This window comes from Lithobates pipiens, unplaced genomic scaffold, assembly GCF_037356315.1.
Source record: "Lithobates pipiens isolate NorthernLeopardFrog02 unplaced genomic scaffold, aLitPip1_a1.2 Scaffold_23, whole genome shotgun sequence".
NCBI lineage: Eukaryota > Metazoa > Chordata > Amphibia > Anura > Ranidae > Lithobates > Lithobates pipiens.
Genome location: NW_027507785.1, coordinates 258,814,605 through 258,825,538, shown reverse-complemented (window position 1 = coordinate 258,825,538; position 10,934 = coordinate 258,814,605). Strand labels below are relative to the sequence as shown.

The following is a 10,934-nucleotide window of genomic DNA, read 5'->3' as shown; positions in this document are numbered from 1 at the left end:
ACAAATTTGTCTATTGAAAATCATGGCATACGTATAATATAAACACTTACATTTAATGTGTACTGATTCTGGGGTACCCATAAACACACTTCCACCAAAGCACTATATGCGAATCAGGTGTCTGTCCAAAATCAAACATGCAAAATCAGCCAAGAAGAGGTCCAATGCTTAAGGATAGACAATTTTTTATAATACCATTAAAAAAAATGTCCATTGCATACTAGCTCCTTATGAATTACTTACCTTAAAACAAAGCTGTTGCAGCGGTCAACGTACACTGCTGTTATGATCGACATCTTTTCCGAAGCTTCTTCCAGGTTTGTGGGCTCCGGCACTGTGATTGGCTGGAGCCACAATGACGTCACTCCTGCACATGCATGCAGGATCCACCGTTTATAGCTTGGAAGGAACACCACCCATGGGTTGTTCCTTCAGAGTGCATGCACCAGTGATGTCACTGGCTGCATGCACTGGAAATATCTCCTAAACTGTACAGGTTTAGGCAATATTTTCTTTATTTTTTTTTTAAGATTTAACATCTTTAATGAGTACAAAGCACAGACAGTGTTTAGTTCTTGTATCCTCTGCTTGCTCTGCGACCTCTAGCGTGCTCAAACTTTCTACCCTTAGAAAGAATGTAGGACTTGGTGTGACTACCAGGTGCCTTTCCAAAGTATTTGTACACCTCCCGTCCCTTACGAGGACCTGAAAGCTGAACAGTGTTCTGGCCTTTATGGGCAGCGAGAGCCAACTGATCAAATGTCAAAATTTGTCCACCAGTTTAAGGAATTCTTCTGCGTGCTCCAGACATTTTAAGCCCACACACCTTGAGTTTGGGGATATCTTGAATTCTGACATCATCTGTGATGCATCCAACCACCACAATAGTTTTGCTTTCACATCCAGGAAGCTTCATCTTGTGAATTCAATAGGATAGAGAGAGGTGTGGCTCATGAACAGATGTCTTAAAACCACTTTGTTGAAGGTGGCATTTGTACGATGAGCCAAGAAATGGTATAACTTAACTAGAAGTCTCGGGTAGATATCCAGACTTTTGGGCTCTTTTCATCGCACTTTGCGGTCTTTGTTGTGATGGATATCTACTCCCATGACGGCGGCTTTTGCAGCAAAGGCTTCTCGGAGAGGAAAGGAGGAGATATTTTCAATACCTATAGGTAAGCCTTATGTAGCCATGGTGATAGCACTACTGACAAACAATCCGCCAAATCACCCCACTGCCAGAATTCATGCATCCTTTCCAGAGAAAATGAACAGTCATTTGCAAGCTTTGTTTTTGTTGTTGTATTGGGGGGTACAACTTGGATAGGGATTTGGACATGGGATGCCCATAGAATTAATCATTGCCATCATATTTACAGGTTTCAATATACTTTGAACTAAGTATAAATCTTCTCCTGCAGCTCCCTGCAGATTGTTACTCCCTCTGCATCTCCTATGCAGACTATTGCTCCCCATATCTGCATGCAGACTGCTGTTACCGTGTGAGGGACAGAAACATCACTTTTGATTGTGTAAGGCTCCTTTCCCATGTGCGGACTGTTCAGATCCACTTGTCAGTTTTTTAGGAGTATCTGAATGGTCGCTCCATATAGCTCTATGGAGCGACGGATGTCAGCAGTGACATGTCCACTGACATCCGATCCGCCCCGATCCGATCCTCTCCCCAAAATCCAGACGGATGCAAACCCTATTTTTCATCCGTCTGGTGGATCGGATTGGATGAAAACGGACAGGCGGTCCATAATTATCCGATCTCACCATACTGGAGAGCGGGCTGTCTAACAGGTCTGTCCCTGCACAGAGTACAGAGATGGACTTCTCATCCTCCGGCTCAGCGGGGATCAACAGAGCGATCCCCGCTGAGCAAGCAGAGGACTAAATACGGACAGCCCCGTGTGAAAGAGGCCTTAAAGTAATGGTCTTAGTTCTCTTCATCACCTGCCCAAACTTGCTTCTCCTTGCACACTTGGTTCCCCTCCTGCACAACTTGTAGTTACATTAGGGTACAACACATCCTCTTCTAATGGGTATGAAGAACTCTGAATAAGCCCCTCTACTGGCTCTGGTGACTCGCTGCTACTCGGCCTAGGCCTGCAGAACCTCTCCCCAGAGGCCTAGTAGGTTAAAGTCTATCTGCTAGGAAATGGACTACTGCTCCCAGCCAGTCCAACTTGAAAATCATGTGTTCCCCGGCCCCACTGATTTGACACATCCCCACAGTCTCTTCTCTGATCCAGTATTCTTTACCATCCACCATGTGCATGATGAAGACTCTGTTAGTGGCCCTGTAGAAGCAGAGTTCCCTTACAGATTCCCTGGCACATCCTTCAGCCATACACTCTGGTAACACTCACTGACCTTCCAACCTTCCAGCCCTGAGTCCTTGATGAGGAACTTTCCCGAACCATGCGTTCTGACAGCTTCTCCTGCCCCTTCTGCTCCAGGAGCTCCCTTCATTGAGAACATTCAAACTGAATTGTCATTTTCCCCAATATATGGTGATATTCAGAATTAGAAACAAAGGAGAAGATTAATGAGGAAACAAAGCATCACATGCTGACCTAACTAGGCCCATATATGGTTTTGATTCCTCATATGGATTATTAGGTATAGTACAGCAGTGTCGCACCATTCCCACCATAGAAGAGTTGGTAAATTTTTACTACATATCGCAATCAGCATAGTTAGGTTTCAAGGAATAACTGTAAACTTAACTCAGTATTTTACCCCTTTGGGATCATAGTCTGTAACCGGAAGATCCACTCCTTTTCCTTCTGCAGAAGAACTATATCATAGACTCCTCTGTGGTTTGGTAAGGATAGAGCAAAGAAGCCCTGTACTTTTAGTCCATTAATAGAGGAGTTATGGAACTTTTCAAAGTGTTGTGCAATAGGGCCGCGTGTCAATTTCCTACGACTGATACAACTCTTGATATCTATGCTATATGTGATCAGTTACTAGAGGGTTTACACCTTTTGGAGATGGGGGTGGGGGGGGGGGGTGTATGGGGCTTAGCAGTTTGATGCTGGTGCATTATGTTTTAATGAATAGTTTGGTCGATGGATTGCAACTTCTATAAAATATATTACCACTCCTAAAACATAAAACAATATATATATAGCAGGGGAAGTGGGTAGCGCCAGCTCCTGAAGAGCATGTGCTATATGTTTTGAAAGTTAATGTTACACCTGAACTGCAGTTTGGTTTGGGCATGATTGTTCCAAATTTGGACCTTAGCATCAGTCTGACTGGACTATAGGGTGTTCAGCCTGGCCATAGGGGGCACTGCCTCTTCTGGCAGGCATGGAATAACAGTCTGGTTGGGTGCTTTAAGGTTACTTTCTCTCGGAGCCAGCCCAGTGGGAGTGTCACTCTTGCTGTGCTTTCTGGGAGAGGGTACTTAAGATGTGGATGTCCCATGGTTTGGGGTTCCGGTCCAGAAGTATGTTCTGACTCCATGGTCCTGGTCCTCCTGACCAGCCCCCAGGAAGGCTGTGGCCTGGGGTGCGGATTCACCCGACTGTGTCTCAGGGCTGGCTAGCCCGAGGCAAGGAAACTAAAGAGAGGATTCTGAGGTGTTTGGGTGCCATCTCCGGTCGTGGAGAGGCCCAGTAACTTCGTAGCTATCCAGGGGAGGACTCTTCAGAAGAAGGCCACGTACGGGTTAGCTTCTTAGCAAGAGCCTGGTGGGGCTGAAGTACCTAAGGGAATGCAATCTCGTGGGTATCAGTGAACTGGCTGAGAGATCCAGGTGTCACACGAGTGTTCTACAAGTTTTAGTTTCCTGCATGTTCTACAAAAACGTCTGTGGCAGAGACTTGTTCCTGAATTAAGCACCTTGTTGACTGCTAGGCCTTGTGAGAGAGGGACTATCCAACTTGAGTAAACATCCAGTTGTGAATGGCTATTCTCTAGATTTAGTCAAAGTAAGCAAGTTCTTCATTATTGACTTTGACTATAGGAGTACCTGTAGTACTCTTTGTTGACTACATTTTTGCAAATAAAAATTCCTTTATGCGGATCTGTCGTCAGTCTCTGAATTTACTGGGCCATCTACCATGGGAACTCCTAGACACAAATCGAGGAGAAAAAGGTAATGGTAAGCCCAATCAAACCAGCAGCTCCTTCGGGGGTTGGTGCTACATATAAATGTTAGTGAGGTGGATTCACTGTTGCACCTTATATGTTTTATTATTTTATTTTTTGAGTGTTCTAGGTAGCGCCGCATTTTTCTGTATTTTTATATTTCTTTTGGTGTTGAGATCACTATTTTTTGCTGGCAGCTTCCTACATATATACACGTATTAGTTTAATTTTTTTAGGTGTACATTTACATATATATATATATTTAGATTTTTCACAGATTTAATACTAGCTAGGTGGAGCGCATTAGTTTCGTGCATTCATACATATAAATGAAGAGATTTTTGGTTGCAGCAAACTAGGTTGTTGATTTCACATTTTTCGTTTTTTTTTTGTGCCGGTAGCATACCTTTTCGGACCTTATGTTTTAATGTCGTGTCTTATGTTTTTTTGTTTTTTGAGACACATTTTAACCAATTAAATAAAGGAATGTAATATTTGTATATGGTATACGACTATTACTTTTTCCAAATGGAGGTTTTCAGCACTTTTAAAGTCCCAACATTTTCCTTTTTGTGCATAACTCGTGTACTGTCTTTATTCACTTTTTACACTTTTTTTGGTCAATGGGTAGGGGTACTATGTTCACCTATACTAATTCACATAGGGGAGGTGGTCAGGATCTGGGGACCCCTTGGTAAATGCCAGATTAAGGAGCATGCATGCTCCGAATGCAAGCGCTCAAGCCACAAGCCCTGTTCTCAAGCGTCTGATGATTCCTGTTGATGTGCCCTGCTGACGTGACCTGGTCATGAAGGAGGGTAATCATTCTGAAGCTGCAGAGAATACATTAAAGTAAAAAACATTTAGCCTTTAGTACTACTTTAACCAGTTCTAGACTGCCCCACATGCATATACTACAGCAGGGCAGCCCGGCTGCACAAAGGAAAGTATAGGTGTGTCACCACAGCGATCAGATTAGTTTCAGAACCGATCACTCAACATGTCCAGGCCAATTATTTATGGCCTGGACCTGCTGACCTGTTCTGATCAATGGACAAACTTCCTATGCCTGTGTAATGTAAACACAGGCACATGCAGTGATGCAATCTCCCCTCCTGGAGCCCTTTTGGTTCCAGCATGAGGAAAAGAAGCATCTCATTGTGAGTACACCAAACACTACACTAACACTAGTACACGTAGGCACATATTTCACTCCCTGATCATTAACCCTGTCACAGTGTCACCAAGCGGAGTGTTCATGTTTTTTACTGATCACTGTATTGGTGTCACTTGTGACGCTAAACAGCGTTAGGGCAGTTAGTGGTAGGCCCAGATAGGTTTAGGGAACCCCCTATATATCCCCTAATAAAGGTTTAACCCCTTGATTATGCCCTGTCAAGGTGCCATAAGTATAATGTACAGATTTTATTTTCTGATGACTGTATCAGTGTCATTAGTGTCAGTATCAGTTAGATGTTAGCATCAGTTAGTAACAATCCCAGACAGTGTCAGATGTTAACCCTTTAATTGGCAGTAGCGCTAACACACATGCATACACCTCCATTACTAAATAGTGTCTGGACAGACCAATAGCTTTAATTTTATCAGATCTACACTAGCGTCCCCAGTAGTATAGTGTTCCCAAAAATGCAGGATCAGCCCAGACACCTGCCAGCACCTGCGTTTAGCCCCTCTGCCCAGCCCAGCTCACCCAAGTGCAGTATCAGAAGATTACTGTCTGGCCTGATCCCTGCTAGTGCTAGCAGTTCATTTTTTGTAGCAGTACAAACAGTCCTCTGACAACCTGGTGCTTTTTTTACCCGTGAGTCACACTAGTTACCTATAAATGTTTTGACAAAAATGTCAAACGAAAGGTACACTAGTGAAGAGGCCTATAGGATGCTGTGTATGACAGATGAGAGCGTGGAGTCCTCACTGTCTGATTCAGGCTCAGTATTTGAACCTGTAGCGAGCGGTACCCCGACAGATAGCTCTGATGATGGAGTAGTGGTCCCTGCTAAGGTCAGGGATACCCGACCCTGTTCTTGAGGTGCAACGCTGAGGTGCAAAAACCACATGATACTCAAATGAAGCAGAGTGTCAGTGTCTAATGCCGCTCATCTTCAGGCAGTGGATTGTTGTGTCAGAGGGTAGAGCAAAAAAGGGGACAGGAAAATTAAGGGATTAATGGACTGTATGGTATCAAGTAGTACACAAACTAAAAGTATCTTTACATATATTTTGATATACTTTTTCAACATTTGATTTTGTATAAATGACTTTTTACAGTCGAATATGGAATATATTTATGTATATATTTCTTGCAGAAAATCATCTTTTTTCTATTTTACTAATATTTTAATGTTTGATACTCAATAAATCTTAATCCTTTTTTTATAGATACATTTAATTTCTGTATCACTTGGTACCCTACAGTCCGGTCCCCCATTTTCCGGTCCCCTTTTTACTCTCAAGTAATATTGGGATGTGGTACCACCTTAGATCAATTGGGATTCAGGACCATTGGTTATTTATTTGTTTTTTTTTGTTTAATTTATGTTTATTGAAAAAGAAGATAACAGAGAAACAATACCAGAAAGCTTGGCACGTACAGTATTTAGTGCAAAGTAAGACAGGGATTGCAGAAGTTATAGTACACGGCAAATGACATCGAAGTACTAGCAACTCACAAGTAAATAACCGTTTATGTTCTAAGCTTACCAGCTTAACAAGAAGAGCAGCGACCCTCCCACAAATGGGACTGCGACTGCTAGGCTGCAAAGTCCCTAGATGCGTCAATCAGACAACGTTGTACCAAGCAAGTAGAAAGGAAGCGGGGGAAGAAAAAGATTGGATAGAAAAGAGTGAGAGAAGAAGGTCAGGAACCAGGGAGAGTAGGGGAGGGAAGGGAGGAGAGAGAAAGGGTCTGCCTCGGCCCTATCCCCGCCAGTGAGACGGGACACCTGAAAGTACACTCACTTATCCAACCTGTGATATAATGTCCGTATACCCCTTTGTACACTTGAAGGCTAACCAGCAGGACCAAATCCTTTTCCCCAGGTCCGATTTATTCTGTAAGGAGTAGGTAAGATCCTCTAAATAATACATGCGATCTACCTCCATCAACCACTGCCGTAAAGAGGGGGCCGTGGGCTGCTTCCAACTACGGGGAATAAGTGCCTTTGCAGTATTAAGCAAATGAGGAGTCAAGGATTTTCTGTATGATCCTGCTGGAGAGCCTGTGCCATGAAAAAGTATGACCCATGGGTCATTGGGTAACTCATAACCTAAAATGACTTTCATCCAATGTAGAATAGCCAGCCAGTATGGCCGTATGAGTGGGCAGAACCACCATATATGAGCATGTGTGGCACGTTCCCCACAGCCTCGCCAACAGAGAGACGATGCCTGAGGGAACAACTTATGTAGGACAGCTGGGGTGTAATGCCATCGCGTCAATAATTTATAGTTCACTTCTGCCGTTTGGGAGGCCGTGGATGTTAGATGAGCCATCGATAATATAGTAGATTTTTGTGCCTCCGAAACCTCGCTGCGCAGGTCTTTCTCCCAATTGGACAAAAAGGAGGGGAAGCTCTTAATCAACAGAAGCTGCAAAGCGTGATAAAAAAAGGATAAAGGCCTCTCCACCGGCTGGGCCTCCGTGAAGGCCGATTCAACCGGCGTTAAATCAGCCAGTGAGCGCAAAGGTTTCGGCAGGGAGTGTACAAAGGCAGCCAGTTGACGGTAGGTCCAGTGATCCATGGGTGTTGCCCGTGCGGGAGGAATTAGTTGAGATAAAGGCACAATGCCATCCTGGCTGGCGACGTGGTGCAGCAGAGGTGTATCACCCAGGTTCCAGGAGTGAATTCTGGGGTCAATGTTGCCTGGTGGGAAGTAATTATGACCCGTCAGGGGCATAATGGGAGAGTGATATAACCATTTGTGCTGTTTACAAATCGAGTCCCAGATCCGTAAAGTAGAATAGGTGAGCGGAGAGGAGCTAGATGCTAACGACCTATATTTCCTGGGAATCCATATTTGAGTGTAAAGATCCGTGTCACTGAGCGCCAAATTCAAGATCAACCCAAAGTTTAGAGTGTTTATGATATTTCCAGTCTGATATCCTGTTGAGAACAAAAGCTAAGAAATAAAGTTTCACATTAGGTAAAGCCAGGCCCCCCATCCGTTTAGGTCTGGATAGAAGGGCTCGGGACAGTCTCGGACGCTTTCTGTTCCAAACATATCTGCAGATCAGTGAATCTATGAGCGTAAAAAAACTAGCTGGAATACCCACCGGAATCATCTGAAATAAGAACAGGATTCGAGGTAGGATATTCATTTTAATCACACTGATTTTCCCTAACCACGAATGCGCGACTTGGGACTATCTCTGTAAATCCATTCGAATTGCATTAAGGAGGGGTATATAGTTAACGCGGAATAGAGTCTGTGGTTTGGGCGTGAGGTATATGCCTAAATACTTCATTTTATGTGGTTGCCAGCTAAAAGGGAATGATTCTCTAAGATGAGCAACAGTTGCCCCGGGGATAGAGACGTTAAGAATCTTCGATTTGGACATGTTAATTTTAAAATTAGAGATAAGACCGAATTGTGAGAAGGCAGACATCAGATTGGGAAGGGAAATCAGGGGTTGTTGTACATAGAACAAAATATCATCCGCGTAAGCAGCGTATTTATGTTCTCGATCACCAACAGTGATCCCATGGATGTTTGGATTGTGTCTAATTGTAGAGAGGAAGGGCTCCAGGGATAGGGCAAATAAAATCGGTGAGATGGGGCAACCCTGACGTGTACCATTATGGAGTGTAAATGAATCGCTTAGGGTACCGTTAACACGAATTTGAGCTGTCGGGGAATGGTATAGTGCTGAAATATGGGATATAAAAGTCTGGCTGATTCCCAAGTGTGACAGGGTCACCATGAGATACTCCCAGTCCACCCTGTCAAACGCCTTTTCCGCGTCTGTAGAAAGTAACAGGGTGGGCTGGGCGGACCCCCTAGCACAAGCCATCAGGGACAGAGTGCGGAGAGCACTGTCGCGCGCCTCCCTACCCGGGATAAACCCAGTCTGGTCACTGGAAACCCAGCGTGGAAGTAGGGGAAGGAGCCTGTTCGCTATAACCTTGGCATACAGTTTAGCGTCTAAATTCAAGAGAGATATAGGTCGATAACTCCCACATAAACTAGGGTCCTTCCCCGATTTAGGGAGCACCGAGATGTGTGCATGCAGCGTCTCCGGACGGAGTGTTCCCCCCTGTGAGATCGTGTTAGCATAAGAGGTGAGGCGCGGCAACAGGGTCTCCGCGAAGGTCTTATAGTAAAGGGCCGTCAGGCCATCCGGTCCCGGGGCCTTGTCGCCAGCCATAGCCTTCAGAGCTACTTTGAACTCCTGGACGGAAAATTCTCCGTCCAATGAGGCGAGGGCCTCCGAGTTCAGTTTGGGCAAGTTGGCCTGCTCTAGATACTCTTGGATCAGAGTTCTCCTAACCACTAAGTCCGGCACAGCGGGAGGGACATGGTATAGGCGTTGGTAAAAAGTATGAAATTCCCTGGCTATAGTTGAGGTCTCATGAGTGAGGGTGTCAGAAGCTGTCTTAATTTTCTCAATGAAAGCCCTGGTTTTTGCTTGCTGTGGGGAAGGAGCCAAAAGCCTTCCCGGTTTATTACCCCATTCATGGAATTTTTGTGACACCCTACGGGCTTCCCGCTTCCATTGCTCATGGTACATGGCCTTCAACTCCTCCCTCTTAAGTGTTACGTTATGTAGTGTTGCGTGGGCGAGACTGGCCTTATGTTGCGATTTAAGGGAGCTAATTTCTAACAACAGATTAGATTGTTGTTGCGCGAATTCCTTTTTCCTTCTGGAGCCCAACTCCATGAATTTACCTCTCATATGGGCCTTATGGGCTTCCCACAATACTCCCGGGGAAATGTCCGGGTGGGTATTATCTATGAAATACTGATTTAGTTCTCCGTGTATGTATATTTTGTCTGCCTCCTCACTAATAAGGTTCTCATTTAACTTCCAGGTAGCTGGTTTACGGGGCAACGAGGAGATATTAATGGTGAGCAAAATGGGGGCATGATCAGATATAGTAGATGAAGCAATTTCTGAACGCGTTAACAGGGAAAGGTGGTGGTGGTCCAGAAAAAAAAAATCAATCCTGGAATAGGATTGATGGGCGCTTGAGTAATGCGTATAGTCTCTCGCTCGCGGGTGCATTATCCTCCATACGTCCATCAACTGGGCGTCAAACAAGCGTTTACGAATGTACGCAAGACGCTTACGAGGAACCGAAGACCTGCCCATGGACGTATCAAACGCTGGTTCCAAGGGGACATTGAAGTCTCCAGCCAGGATAACACATCCGCCAGCAAAATCCCGCAGCTTCCCAAGCGTAGCGGTAATAAAAGTGGCCTGATCTCTATTAGGGCATAGAGGGTCGCCAACGTGCATGGCATCCCGCCCAGGTTGCCCCTGAGGAACAGAAAGCGTCCGTGAGGGTCACTCAACATCTCAACCATATTAAAAGGGGTACCCCTACGGAACCCAATGGCCACACCCTTAGCCTTATGCACATCAGAGAGACTATAATACCAGATTGGGTATTGGGGGGAGAACAATTTCACCGAGGTGGTGTGGGTAAGGTGGGTCTCCTGCAAGAAGACAATATCCCCCCGCAGGCGACCCAGTTCCCGGTATAGGTTATGACGTTTACCAGGGGCATGGAGGCCCCGCACATTTAACGATAGTAATTCCACCGCGGCCATGGGGATCCGTCAGAGAACCCAAAATACAGCCCGTT

The 10,934-nt window shown here is 45.0% G+C and overlaps 1 pseudogene; it reads right to left on the bottom strand.

Moving 5' to 3' along the window:
* Positions 1-514: 514 nt before the first annotated feature.
* Positions 515-1,110, bottom strand: LOC143927036 (large ribosomal subunit protein eL18B pseudogene; annotated as a pseudogene).
* Between the last annotated feature and the right edge of the window lie 9,824 nt (positions 1,111-10,934).